This window comes from Stenella coeruleoalba (genome assembly GCF_951394435.1).
Source record: "Stenella coeruleoalba genome assembly, chromosome: 4".
Lineage (NCBI taxonomy): Eukaryota > Metazoa > Chordata > Mammalia > Artiodactyla > Delphinidae > Stenella > Stenella coeruleoalba.
The window spans coordinates 139,159,688-139,173,591 of NC_137149.1; the positions used below are offsets into that span (position 1 = coordinate 139,159,688).

The window sequence follows — 13,904 nt, forward strand, 5'->3', positions numbered from 1 at the left end:
TTGGATCTTCACTGCTGAGTGTGGGCTTTCTCTAGTTGTGGCGAGCAGGGGCTACTCTTTCGTTGCAGTGAGGTAGCTTCTCTTGTTGCGGAGCATGGGCTCTAGGCGCATGGGATTCAGTAGTTGCAGCTCAAGCGCTCAGTAGTTGTGGCTCCTTGGCTGTACAGTGCAGGCTCAGTAGTTGTGGTGCACGGGCTTAGTTGCTCCGTGGCACGTGGGATCTTCCTGGACCAGGGCTCGAACATGTGTCCCCTGCATTAGCAGGCGAATTCTAAACCACTGTGCCACCAGGGAAGTCCAAATGCTCTCTTTTAAAAATAGGTATAAACATCAAATCATCCAGTTGGAGATAGGCCTTGGGGCTATAAGGTCGGTGGACTTGGGATTTGCCTCCAACTTTTGGCCAAGTAAATTAGATGGCTCTCATAAAAAAGTAGAACGAAGCAAATTCACTGAAAGAGCAAAAAGTATTTAAAAAGTAGACCATTCAATCTCAAAAATAGCTGCTTTTTATATGACATTCTCAGCTTTACATTGTACATTTAGAAATTAGGTTCTGTAAGTGTCCCATGTATCCATCTAAACTTGAGCTAATTTGCCTAGAAGTCTATTCTTGAAATCATATGGTCCATAACTAAGTCATGTGGGGGCTGTGTGTGTGCCTGTGTGTGCACACGCCCGTGCGCATATGTGTGTGTGCACACCCAAACATTGGTTCACCTTTAAATGTTATGGGAACTTCTGCTTCTGGCTATGACAAAAAAGAGTATATCAGACTCACTGTTCTAATGACAGCAACTGTAAAAGCTATATTTAAATAATATTTTAAAAATCTGTTTGCAGACACCAGAGAACAATCAAGGCAGCCAGATCTTGATGGGTACAGTTTCGTCAGAGAAGGAAACACATTGAGGTGAGATCTCTATTTCCTTTTGGAGCATTTTGCTTATTCTCTACAGTAAACATAAATGCCAAACAGAATACAGCATCCTAGAGCCTATGGCAGTCTCTCAGGGCTTTACAGGTAAAAATGAGAGTTCAAGGCTGCCAAAGCAGCCTTGACTTGAAGAGTCAGAATCTTGGAGAAGAGAAAACTCTAGAAAAGTACAGTGCTATTTTTCCTGCAACTTCTCTTTGAGGCATTTGCTGATTCTTAACTGTATAGTCCCAGGGCAAGTTATTGAGAATCCAAGCAGAACATAGTTAATTAAAGAATAAAAAGTTAAGCAAAGAATACAAGAAATTAATTTAGCTGGAGAGACAAAAATTGGATCTCAGGACTTACCAAGTAGTAGGAGCCCTGATAAGGCAACCTAGACTTTCAGCTGAGATTCCTTCTCTGGTAATGCCCTAACAATAAGAGAAATATAGAAATATTCCAGCACAAAACAAGAGATCTAGCTAGAAGTCATGGTGATCTGCCCATATTCTATCTATGCACTATTCAGAAGTAAATTGATAAAAAACCAAAGCCAGAGCACAAATTATAAAATAAATCATAGATAAAAAACACATTACCTTCATGGAACAAATGATAAAATTAATTGCCACTTTTTAATCCGAAACCATGGAAGCCAGACAGCACAATGACATCTTAAGGTGCTAAAAGAACTGGCAAATTGGAATTCTATACTCACTGAAAATCAACTTCAGAGATGGAGTGAAATAAAGACATTTTCAGAAACACAAAAAAATGAGGGAAAAGTAGTAATAATAGTCTTTCACTAAAGTAAATACTGAAAGTATTTTCCAGGAAAAAATAAGATGATTTTAGATGCTTGTAGATTGTAAAAGTGGCCAAAATAAGCACCCCTTCCTCCACCCCCTTCCTTGCGATTTGTCATTGTAGATCCTCCCTTAAGATCTGGGTCCCTTGTATCACCAATTGAATCTGTTTGCTAGGTTGTATGGATTGAATTAGGTAACCCCTCCTAATTCATATGTTGATGTCCTAACCACCAGTACCTCAGAATGTGACCTTATTTTGAGATAAGATTTTTATGTAGGTAGTCAAGTTAAAGTGAGGTCATTAGGTGGCTCCTAATCCAATATAACTAGTTTCCTTAAGTAAAGGGAAATTTGGACACAGAGATATATATAGAGGGAAGACAATGTGGAGAGACAAGGGGAGAAGATAGACATTTACAAGCCAAGGAGAGTGGTCTAAAACAGATTCTTCAGTCAAAGCCTACAGAAAGAACAAACCCTGTCAACATCTTGATTTTGGACTTCCAGCCTCTAGAACTGTGAGAGAATAAATTTCTGTTTTTTAAGCTAGCCAGTCTGTGGTACTTTGTTATAGCAGCCCTAGCAAACTAATACACAGATATACTGCTTTGGCCATTGGAAATTGACAAACATGAAACAGAGGCTTGAAAACTATAAATTGCTCTAGCCACTCTTTGGAACTGTGAAGCCAGCATGTGAAAAATGGTGGGCCAGTCTAGTGGAGGATGAAATACCACATGGAATGAAGTCCCCATGGAAATAAATCCTAGACCAATGAGCTTAACAGCTACCTGACATGTGAGGCAGGCCATTCTAGATCATCCTGCAATTAGTTGACCTGCAACTGACCACAGAAGCATGAGAGAACTTAGCTGTCAGCTAAGCCAGGCCACAATCAGGCTGATACATAGAAACTTGAGCCCAATAGAACAGTTGTTTCAAGTCAACCACTATAATTTGAGGTTGTCTGTTTTACACAAAAATCGAAGAGGTACACAGATAGAAGTAAGAAAATTCAGGAAAGGAAGAATAGCCCTGAAAAGGTAAATACATGAGTAAATACAACTTACTTTTGACTCTAAGACAAAACTAATAATATTTTATATGGTTGAAAATATATGTCAAATAGAGTAAAATGCCAAAAATAGCCTCAAAGTGGCATGATTATAAATAAAGGTAAAGTGTTATAAGGTGCTTACCTTTATGAAATCTGCATTTGTTTGTGTATTTAGGAAGATTTTTCTCCACAATAACATAAATATTTGTTTTCTGGTTTTGTTACTTATTTATGTAATTATGGAGAAAACATATACTCTAATATTTTCTTCTAATACGTCTATTTCATGTATTTGTTTCTTCAAATTCAATGTTTTTTTCAATTACCTACAACTTATTTTGGGGAACAATGTAAAATACAAATCTATGATGACTTTTTTTTCAAATAGCTAACCAGTTGCCCTAATATCTTTCAAAATATACTTCTTTTTAAATGTACTTAAGATGCCCATTTTTCATATATTAAATTTTATATGTAGAAATGATGTTATTTAAAAATATATATTTTTTCATTTCCCACAATAAGTCATTATGTCCTATTAGTAATACTGCATAATTTTCATTGAATTTTCCAATGAACTTTAATTCTCACTGACATTATTTAGTTACAGACCCTCATCATTTCATATTTTATGTTTTCTAACTGATCTACCTATTAACATAATACTAAAATAAAATATTCTTCCCCTTCTTCTGCTGACTCTCAGCTTAAAAACTTTACTTGTTTTAGATCATTATTTAGGCCTACCCTTCAAAACCCTTGATCTGCTTGCATAATTTTTTTTTTAGTTTACCTGTTGGAGACAATTCTTCATGGGTGTCTCACATTTCCATATATCTTCTTAGAGGCCTTGACAGATTTTGTTCCAGGCTATCTTCTCAAGAATATTTGTATAGCAAACAGCCTTGAAAGATAGAGACTGTATCTTCTTCTGGGACAGAGGTAGATTTGTTTGTTGTCCAGAATAATAATGTCTCCCTCTGGGCAAAGGTAGGGCAGGTTTTCTAGCAGCCCTCATTAAAAGATTGGAATTTTCTAGGTTCGAGTTCCTCAGGGTTCCTCATTGACATAAACTACCTGCATCCACCAGGGCTGTTCCATAAAATATCAATGGGACTTGGGGACAAGCAGAGCCATAGCATACATTACATTTAAAATACCTGCTATATCATGAGTAAAACAGTCCTCTGTCTCTGACTCAGCATCCATAAAACTGTAGCAGGCTAACTTGTTAACTTGGAAGTAGGGTGTAATTCCAGGCTATTCTAATTCTTACTGCAGTGCTTCAGCCAGGCAGGTTTCCTCAGGCGACCCCACCCAAGTAAGACTACTGTTTTCTGTGGAATTGGTTTCACAGTTTTCTTTCTTTTTTTTTTGGCTGCACTGGGTCTTCAATGCTGCCCGCGGGCTTTCTCTAGCTGTGGTGAGCGGGGGCTACTCTTCATTGTGGTGCGCGGGCTTCTCATTGCGGTGGTGTCTCTTGTTGTGGAGCATGGGTTCTAGGCACGCGGGCTTCAGTAGTTGCAGCACATGGGCTCTAGAGCGCAGGCTCAGTAGTTGTGGCTCGAGGGCTCTAGGGTGCAAGCTCAGTAGTTGTGGTGCTCGGGCTTAGTTGCTCTGCTTGATGTGGGATCTTCTCGACCAGGGCTCGAACCCGTGTCCCCTGCCCCTGCATTGGCAGGTGGATTCTTAACCACTGCATCACCAGGGAAGCCCAGTTTCACAGTTTTCTATTGGACTTCTACAATATGTTAAGAATTATAAGTTTCCATGGTTATATGACACTACAACCATTTAAAAAAAAATTCTTTTTCCAAAATTGAGATATAACTGACATATAACATTGTGTAAATTTAAGGTGTATAACAGGTTGATTTGATATATTGCAATATGTTTACCACAGTAGCTTTAGTTAACAACTCCATCATGTTACCTAATTATTATTTCTTTTTCTTTGGTGAGAACATTTACGATCTAGTGTCTTAGAAACTTTGAAGTGTGTAAACAGTGACAAATAGAATCATATTGCCTTTCTAAGTGCCCATGCTCACTCTGATATTTCAACCCAGGATAACCCAAGCATGTAACAGATGATCTATTAAAATAACCCACTTTAAAGATAATTGACATGGGACTGTCTAACCTTAGATACATTCATGGCTTATTTCAGCATTATCAACCTTCTGATCCTTTTGTTTTTTTATTATCCTCTCTGTTATTCTTTACCGTGATGTTACCTTATATATTTGATAGGAGAATTCTTTAATATTCCCAAAGACATAGCTTGCATTTATCCTCAAGTGCTTTAAAATCTTGGCTTTTGAGGATATACATTCACCTTGCTCATGTCCTGGGACTGCACTTCAGCATTGACAATATGAGTATGTTCCTTGCTCTTAGGCACAGCCATCTGTGAAAATAATATATATACATAATTATATATATATATATATATATATATATATATACACACACACACACATACAGTTCTATAAAATCCTTAATATAATACTTAATGAATACTTTTCACATATAATTTATCATTTAATTAATACACCACCAGTATAAGGTTTTATACTCTCCTTTATAAAAACGAAGGCAATAAAGGCTTAGAATAATGTGATGTGCCAAAGGCACATCATTATTAAGTGATACAGCCTTGTGCTCAGGACCCCAGACTCCAAATCTCAGAGTTAAATGTAATCATGACTGTAACTACTTTGTACTAGGCATTATACTATTGGCTGAGCATACAAAGATGAATAAAATAAATCCCTTCCCTTTAAAGAGACGTTGGAGAGAGAGTGTGTCCCTAGTCTACATTTATCCATTTGTGTCAGTGACCAAGTTTCCTTCACAAATCCTCAGTAGGCAGCCTTCTCTGAATCGTGCAGCTTTTAAGGACGATTCTGGGTGAGTGGTACATATTTGTGAGCTGTAGCTCTAGCTCTACATGTCTCATCCACAAAATGTGTGGTCTTCAGCAAGATCATAAAATTTCTATGTCTCACTTTCATTCTTGGTGAAAAACATGAAAACTACTAGAATAGTAGATGATCCCTGAATGGGCACAGATGGTTTCTGCCTCAGGGCCTTGGCTTTAACCTTTCTTGTTAGAAGACTCACTCCTTCACTTCTTTCACAGCTTGCATCAAACATGTCCTTCTCAATGCAGTATTCCTTAACCATTCCATTAAAAATAGCTCCTCTTGCTACACCTGTCCATTATAAATCCCTTTATCCTGTTTATTACTAGAAACTTCACTGTATATAATTAATATGTCTATTTTCTTTTAGTGCATTCTAGAATTTAAGCAGCATGAGGGCTAGAACTTTGTCTAACTTTACTATTTTATTTCTCAGGCCCAGAGCAATGTTTGGCACATGGTAAGCACTCAATATAAATTTGTTGAATGAAGTAATTAATGAATAAGAAAATATTTGTGAAAAGTAAATGAAGTAATATATAGGAGGCTGAAAATGAAACCCTTCTATGGCATTTTTTTTTTTTTTTTTTTTTTTTTTTCCCGGTACACGGGCCTCTCACTGTTGTGGCCTCTCCCGTTGCGGAGCACAGGCTCTGGATGCGCAGGCTCAGTGGCCATGGCTCACGGGCCCAGCCGCTCCGCGGCATGTGGGATCTTCCCGGACCGGGGCACGAACCCATGTCCCCTGCATCGGCAGGCAGACTCTCAACCACTGCGCCACCAGGGAAGCCCCTATGGCATTTTTTTTTTTTATTATAATCTTTTTATCACAGGTGAAGAATTCTTCATAGGTGAATAACACAGGAAAGGATTATAATAATAGAATAGAATAACACAGGAAAGGATTATAATAATAGAATATCATGAAAGTATTTCATTTTCAGTCTCCTATATGTTATTTCATTTGTTTTTCACAAATAGTCATTCATCCATTCATTCATTTATTCAACAAGTTTATATTTAGTACTTGCTATTCTTTCCCAATGGGCACCCTCTCATTGCTAGGGTTTCAATGTGCCTACGTGGTCTTTAATTAAGTGGAATTGTGAAATTATACCAGTCAATGATGCCAAATAGGACCAGTGAATAATACCAAATATTGTGCCCAATTTCTGCAGGAAAAGGATTTTGATGCATCTTTCAATAGCAGCAGTAATTGAGGTACAAGGAAGAGAAGTTGCCCACTGGGAATGAAGGATTTGGGACAGAGGTAGCAAGTAAGTGTTTTCTTTTCTATAAAAGATGTGGTAAGAGGTGATAGATTAAATGGTGAAGACCCAGGAATGAAAATGAGAACAATTTCCCCAGTCCCCTATTGAGGTGAAGGCTATACTAGTGGCAAGCTGTACAAATTACAGTAATGGGCCCCAGCAGGGCCTGAGAACAAAGCACATGACTGAGGAACTGGCAAAGGTGAGAGTCTGTATTGGTTCGATGTAACTGCACGTGGCTGAGGCTTTGGCACTTTGCGAGAGAAAGGTTTCTATATGCTAAACCTCATGAGTGACACAGATAAACATGTAACATTTTAAAAAAAATAAAAGTTTTCATTTTCTAAGCATAATATCTAGATGTGACATTTTAAATTATTGCAATCTGTTAAAGCATTTCTATATAATCTTTTTTGGTTTTGTTTTGTTTTGAATTCTTGCTAGGGAGTATCTCAGTAATATCTCAGTAAGCAGCCATAGGTACAAAGGCTATTCCATTCTTTCTCTGGGAACTAGGCAAAAGTCTGCTACTCAGGTAATTAGCAGCTCTCCCTTTATTACCCATTTGAGTTTGGAACTAGGCTTTGAGTTAGTGGGATTTAAATTTGTTGCTGGTCATAGACCCTTTTAAGAATTTAATTTTGGCCCAGGAAAATGCATACACACACATGTAATTTTTGGCATATAATTTCATAAGGACTAGAGACCTCCTAACACCTATCTATGAACCTAGGGAAGACTCTACAATTTTAGCTTCTTCTTTACTTAAGCTGAAGTCCATACTGCTTTAGTTGTCATTGGGTAGTGGCCCCCATAAATGTCTTTGTCAAGAGGTGATGTCTTTTGTGTCATTCCGTAGGTCTCTTGAGTTTCTCCAAAACAGTGGCACTTACACATCCATGAATTGACTTGGATTGCTTCTCTTTCTTCATCTGTCAGCCCTGAGTTCCAAACAGCTCAGACTCAATAGATGCCTTATTACAAACATCTTTGGTTTATACCTCAATGGCCCTTCCCTGCCCTATTACTTTTAATATGACAATGCCTGGGACAGAAAAAGACTTGTTATATCAGTTTTTGATTTGATGGTCAGCTGTTTGCTCTATCCTTGGACTTAATTTCTGTTCTTCAGGCAAGATGGTTTAGACCCCTTTTAAGAGCTAATGCAAGTAAGTAGAGTGAGTACTAAGTTTTTCTTGAAAGCTGAGTGGAACCTCATATCAGGGGAAGCATGACACCCCAAAATCTTTTAAGCTGCTGTTTTAGATTGTTGTGCAGTCTAGCATTTGCATATGCATATGTTTACCAAGCTGTCTATATGGTTGTGCAGGGTGTTTAATGGATAGAGTGAATCCATCAGTATGACTATGTATTACAGATTTCTCTGAAGTGCTGTCTGTTAAATCATGCAGATTTATTTTGTCTGTTCAGCCCGATTTATACTTATTATGGCCAGTATTTTCAAATCATGCACATAACAATGAGAGAATGAATATTATATTAATAAATGTTTTCTCATTGATTGAAATGCAATACCATTCAATTAACATAATATTTTCTCATTAACTTTTACTTAGTCAGTAATAACTGCAATAAAACAAGGGGACTTCATTTAATTCCAATAGATGTTTTCAGGTAGTTAAAAACAGAAACAAAAGCAATTAGCAAAATCCTGATGAATATATTTGGTTTTATTTTTCCCTTAGAAACTAAGGTTAATCTTTAGCATATCATATATTTCATATTATCTTGGATAATATATTATCTTGAATTTTATGTCCTTTTAAATGGCATAAAACATGAACCATGATTTCTATTTATTGTGAAATGTCTCCCTGACCTTCGTCTGTGATATTTACTGAATGAAAGCATTTTAACATTTTTACTGGAAATGTTTACCTGCTTTTAATTCAATTTACAATAATTAGGTTTATTTAGTCTGCATGAAAGCTACTTATCATGGATAATTGTAGCAAGTAGACAGGGAGATAGTACAAAAAATTGGGTTTCAATCCTAAATTTGTCTCTCAACTAATGAGGACTTTTAGAGTTGTCATTTACAGAAAATCCACCCCAAATAGACTCAAGCAAAAATATAAAAAATAAAAATGGAGGAGAGATTTATTAGTGGTCAAACTTTACGTACTACTCAATCTAGGAGTTCAAATGCTATAGTTAAATATTGGTTCTCTTCCTGTATTAACTTAATTTCATCCACTGGCCTCAACTTTCTGGCAAGCTCTCTTTTTGTTAGACAATAACTAACAGCGCCTGCTTAATTTTTGAGTTCACCACGATTAGAAATAACATATTTTTTGGTAGGTCAGTTAAAAGTTAGACTAATTCCTTGGACTTAGGTCATGAGCTCATATCAAACCAAGCTTAGGCTTGGGAACTAAAACACTCTGATTGGCCAAGCCTGCTTTGTATGTCTGCCATCCCCCCACCGCCCTCCCCAAACTGACAAAGGCAGGAGTCAGCTCTAGCTATTTAAAAATTTTGTGCAATGATTGACTTATAATGAATTCTCAATAAATATTCGGTTTCTTTTTTCATCCATATCTCCCTACACTGCCTGCTCTCCTACCCCAACGTCAAATGTATGATGTACTTATATTCTGTCCAAAACATAAATATCTCTTAAAATTTGGATGAGCTTGTTAGAATATGTCTTTCTCTTCTTCCCTCCTCAGCGTACCTTTCTTCCTTCTTCCTTCCTTCCTTCTTTCTTTTCTCCATATTCTCTCTATAAGATCTGTAATCATTACATTAGTTGATAAGAGCAAGCAGGATGAATTCCAAGTTCTAACCTCAAAGGTTGCATACTTAAAGCAGTCTGAGTATAAAGTTTCGTGGCAGTAATTGTGAACAAGCACATTTAGCATTGTCCCTGTAATTTGAACAACTATAATATCAATGTTTTCCAAATGAATGATTTCTTATTTAAATGTAATATTATTTGTACATATCCTAGGTCAGTTCATGGTAGTTTACATTATACCTAGCTTAAAACATTCACTGAGAAATGACCTAAATTAAATCAGTAATTCTTTCTGTGCCACTGCTGTTAGGTTCAATTACTTGAGGTCAGAGAATTAATATTAGGGCTAACAATAGTTACTTATATAACATTATATCTTAATGAGGTTGAAGTGTTAACACGGGCTAGAGTTATGTCATGAAACTAGTACACATTAATTGAAAAACTGTTGTAATCACACACTGAATCAAATAGTCCAGACTCCTTGACAAGGGCATAATTCAAAAGTAAAGCTCCATGGCTTTACTAAGAGCACCTCAACGAACCTTGAAAAATTTCACAGATTGATTAATCCTCTAACACAATTATGTGGAAATTAGTTTGAACTTTCAAACAGATTTTTAAAAAGCATTATCCATGCCATATTCGGTTTACTATAAAGAGAAAGATAGAAAGACAAACCATAAAAAAAATTGTTAAAAGATAATTTTTGTTTACTACAGTTAAGCTGATTTAGTTTTAATTGCATAAGATACTGTAATTTGAATTCGAGCAGTGTTTACCTATTGAGTTTCTTCTTTTCTTGAACATTCTGAATGTACGTTTTAGCAACTTGTTTCTTTGTAGTATCTATATATTTTAGGAGAACAATTTAATACTTTATAAGAGACACCGTCATTAAATGAAATGAAATCTCATTTGTTAAAATACTGTAAAACTTGAAAACCCTGATTTTTTAAATTGCTGAAATGCTTGTATTTAAATAAAAATATACCTTAAATCAAATACCATGTTGTTATATCTCCTACCTTAACCTGCTGGAGAATGAGCTATCACATTTATTTTTTTAAAAGTTTGCAATCTTAGGCATTTAGAACACCAATTCTGAGCAATGATTGTGCTGGTATTTACTGATAGTGCTAAAGGAGGGAGTGCGGTTTGAGGTGAAAGCAGGGCTCCTTAGGATTTCCATTAAAAATGCCATTAAAAGGCTCCCCTGGTGGCGCAGTGGTTGAGAGTCCGCCTGCCGATGCGGGGGACGCGGGTTCGTGCCCCGGTCCGGGAGAATCCCACATGCCGTGGAGCAGCTGGGCCCGTGAGCCATGGCCGCTGGGCTTGCGCGTCCGGAGCCTGTGCTCCGCAACAGGAGGGGCCACAACAGTGAGAGGCCCGCGTACCACAAAAAAAAAAAAAAAAAAAAAAAAAAAGGCCATTAATTGTTCTAAAAAATTTGTCTAATTGCCAAGTTTCTCTCTCTGTGTTTTTCAAGGAACTTCTATTTTCAGAATTTGTACCACCTGATTTGGTATCCTACATCTCTTATTTTTCTTACTTTTTGGTCTTTATTTTTAAATCCTACATTCTGGCATATTTTCTTGCTTTTGTCTTCCAAACCTTCTGCTAATTTAAAAAAGTATTCTGGAAATTTTGTTTTAAAGTTGTAAAATCAGAATAGCCAAGTCAATCTTGAAGAACATACCTGGTGTATTGATATACCTAGTATAAAGCCACAGTAATGAATACAGTGTGATAACAACATAAGAGCAGACCAGTAAATTAGAAATGAGAGTCCAAAAAGAGACCAATGTGAATATGGTCATTTGATTTATGACAGTAGTAGCCCTGGAGTGTGATTGAAAAAAGGTATGTTTCATTTACCAATAACTGTTGCTGAAAATATTGAATATTCATGTGAAAAAAATCTTGACTTTATGATATTGTATTGCAGATCAAAATGTGACAAGTAAAATTGTAATGTGTCTACAAGAAAACAAAAATATCTTAATGACATTAGGAAACATAAAGATTTTTTTTTAAGAGCACACAAAAAGTACAAATAGGAGAAAATTGGTAAGTTGATCAATGTTAAACATCAAGAGGTTTTGTTCCTCCAAAGACATCATTGAAAGAGTAAAACTTACAAATTTACTTTACAATTGAGGCCATTGAAATTACCAAGAAACATATTGACTAATGCTAAATTCATTAGTCATTAAGGAGATGTAAAATAAATCCCTATACCCATTATGACTGCAAAAATGGAAAGGCTGACACCAACTGTTGACAAGGATATGGAGCAACTGCTACTGAGAATGTGAATTATTAGAAGCTTTTTGTAAAGCAATTTGGTGGTGAGAATGACAGGAGCTTCTGTGATACTGATAATATTCTGTCTCTTGATATTTATCTTATCACAGGGATGTATTCACTTTGTTAAAATCATTGAGCTGCACAACTTTTGATTTGAGCACTATTTTGGATGTAATGTTTAATTTAAAATATTATATGAATTTCTAAGATGTTTTAAAATTCTTTGTTTCTTTTTATTTTTCGCATGAGCCTGTTCTTGTTTTATATGCTCTTTTTGATGCTCTATCCAGAGTGAAATTTTAAGATGTTTAAACTTTCACATGTTCCTAGGATTTTCTGTTTTTTGTAGATTATTTTTCACATTTGTTACCTTTATCATTTCTTTCCTTCAGATCATATCAGATATCTGTTGATAAATGACTTCTATACCTATTCAAAATGAATCAATGGGAAAAATTACAATGTACTTAGTGTACATGGGAAGGCTTATTTACCTGCAAAGATTGGATTAGGGCAAGTGAACAATGAACGAACCACTATGTTGGCATTTCCCAAAAGAACACACTTACGAATACTTTTCTTTGAAACACACTGACATGGACTGCTCTATTTTTCCTCAGGTAATTCACTGAATTTATTTTGAAAATAATTATCTTTTTGTTTGTCCAAGATGAATGCTTAGACACTGGTCGTTTCCTTCTACAGTTGATAGTGATCATTGGTTGCGGTATAGGTACAGAGCATGTAGGCAAGAGACTTTTGAATACTACTGCAATTAATTCTCCAATTTTAGTCCCACATCGTATGCTTGCATCCTATCCTGTCCTCGAATCTTTCCAAAATTCTTATTAGGAGAGTGGTTCTTTCCTGGCTTATAACCTCCCTCTACTCATTCCAATTTGTGAAACTTTCGCTTTGCTTCTTTAGCAGCTGCACCTCCATCCATACTCATTTTCCAGAAAATACTTGAAATCTTTCATCTTTTGATGATCTTTCCCTGATGTGGGTTTATAGCTTTAAAATCATTTTACTATCATCTTTATAGTGTCTTTGGAAGGAAAGTATAAATGTATGGACTTAATTTTTAACCTTGAATCACAAGGCATATAAACATGTTTAAATGTGTTTCATGCACATGTGTGTGTTGTAGTTAAAACAGCATTGTAGTTAGAGTCAAAAGATAGACCTGAATCTAATTTCACTACAACCATCTATCCAGTAGTTGACCTCAGCCAAGTACCTAATAGCTCTGAGCTTAATTTGTTAATCTAAAACATGTTAATCTAAAACATGAAATGCATCACACAAATTTTGAAATGTATAGTTGTGAAAGATTTATTATTTTTCTCTTTATTAAAAACAATGTGTATCATCTTATTAAACAAAAATATAGAAAGTAGTATATTGTATAATTTTTAAAAATCTTGGTTCACATTCAAGGCAGTAGTAATTGATGAGTCATGCAGATTTTATTCTTGTGAATAATACTAATTACAATAATCAAGTTATTCTGTTTATACTATAATATTTTCTCAAAGCAATTAAGAAAATATAATAAATTACAGTCTCCCTATTTCTATTCAACCTATTCAATTATCTTTACATATTTCATAGCTCTTAAGACTAAAATGAATGCATTATTTTTTTTAACTTAGAAGATTGTCAGTATGAGAATCAAAAATATGCACACGTTAATCATGAATAATGTGGTGATTTTGTACTATGTTAATTTAGCTAAAATGGAACTATGCTTCCAAGAATTCTGTTCCCTGTGTGATTCTCAATTCTCCACAAGAAATAACTGTAAAATTTGGAAGGCAGAAAAGAAGCAGCAGCCGTGTGTAGGCTTG

At 35.7% G+C, this 13,904-nt stretch overlaps 1 long non-coding RNA gene across 1 annotated transcript in view; it reads left to right on the forward strand.

The window, feature by feature from the left end:
- The first annotated feature begins 6,905 nt into the window (after positions 1 to 6,905).
- The window catches only part of LOC307185600, an 89,245-nt gene continuing 82,246 nt past the window's right edge, over positions 6,906 to 13,904 (forward strand). Inside the window, exon 1 of the long non-coding RNA XR_013828104.1 lies at positions 6,906 to 6,989. This is a non-coding gene — a long non-coding RNA (uncharacterized lncRNA). The remainder of the gene's footprint in view (positions 6,990 to 13,904) is intronic.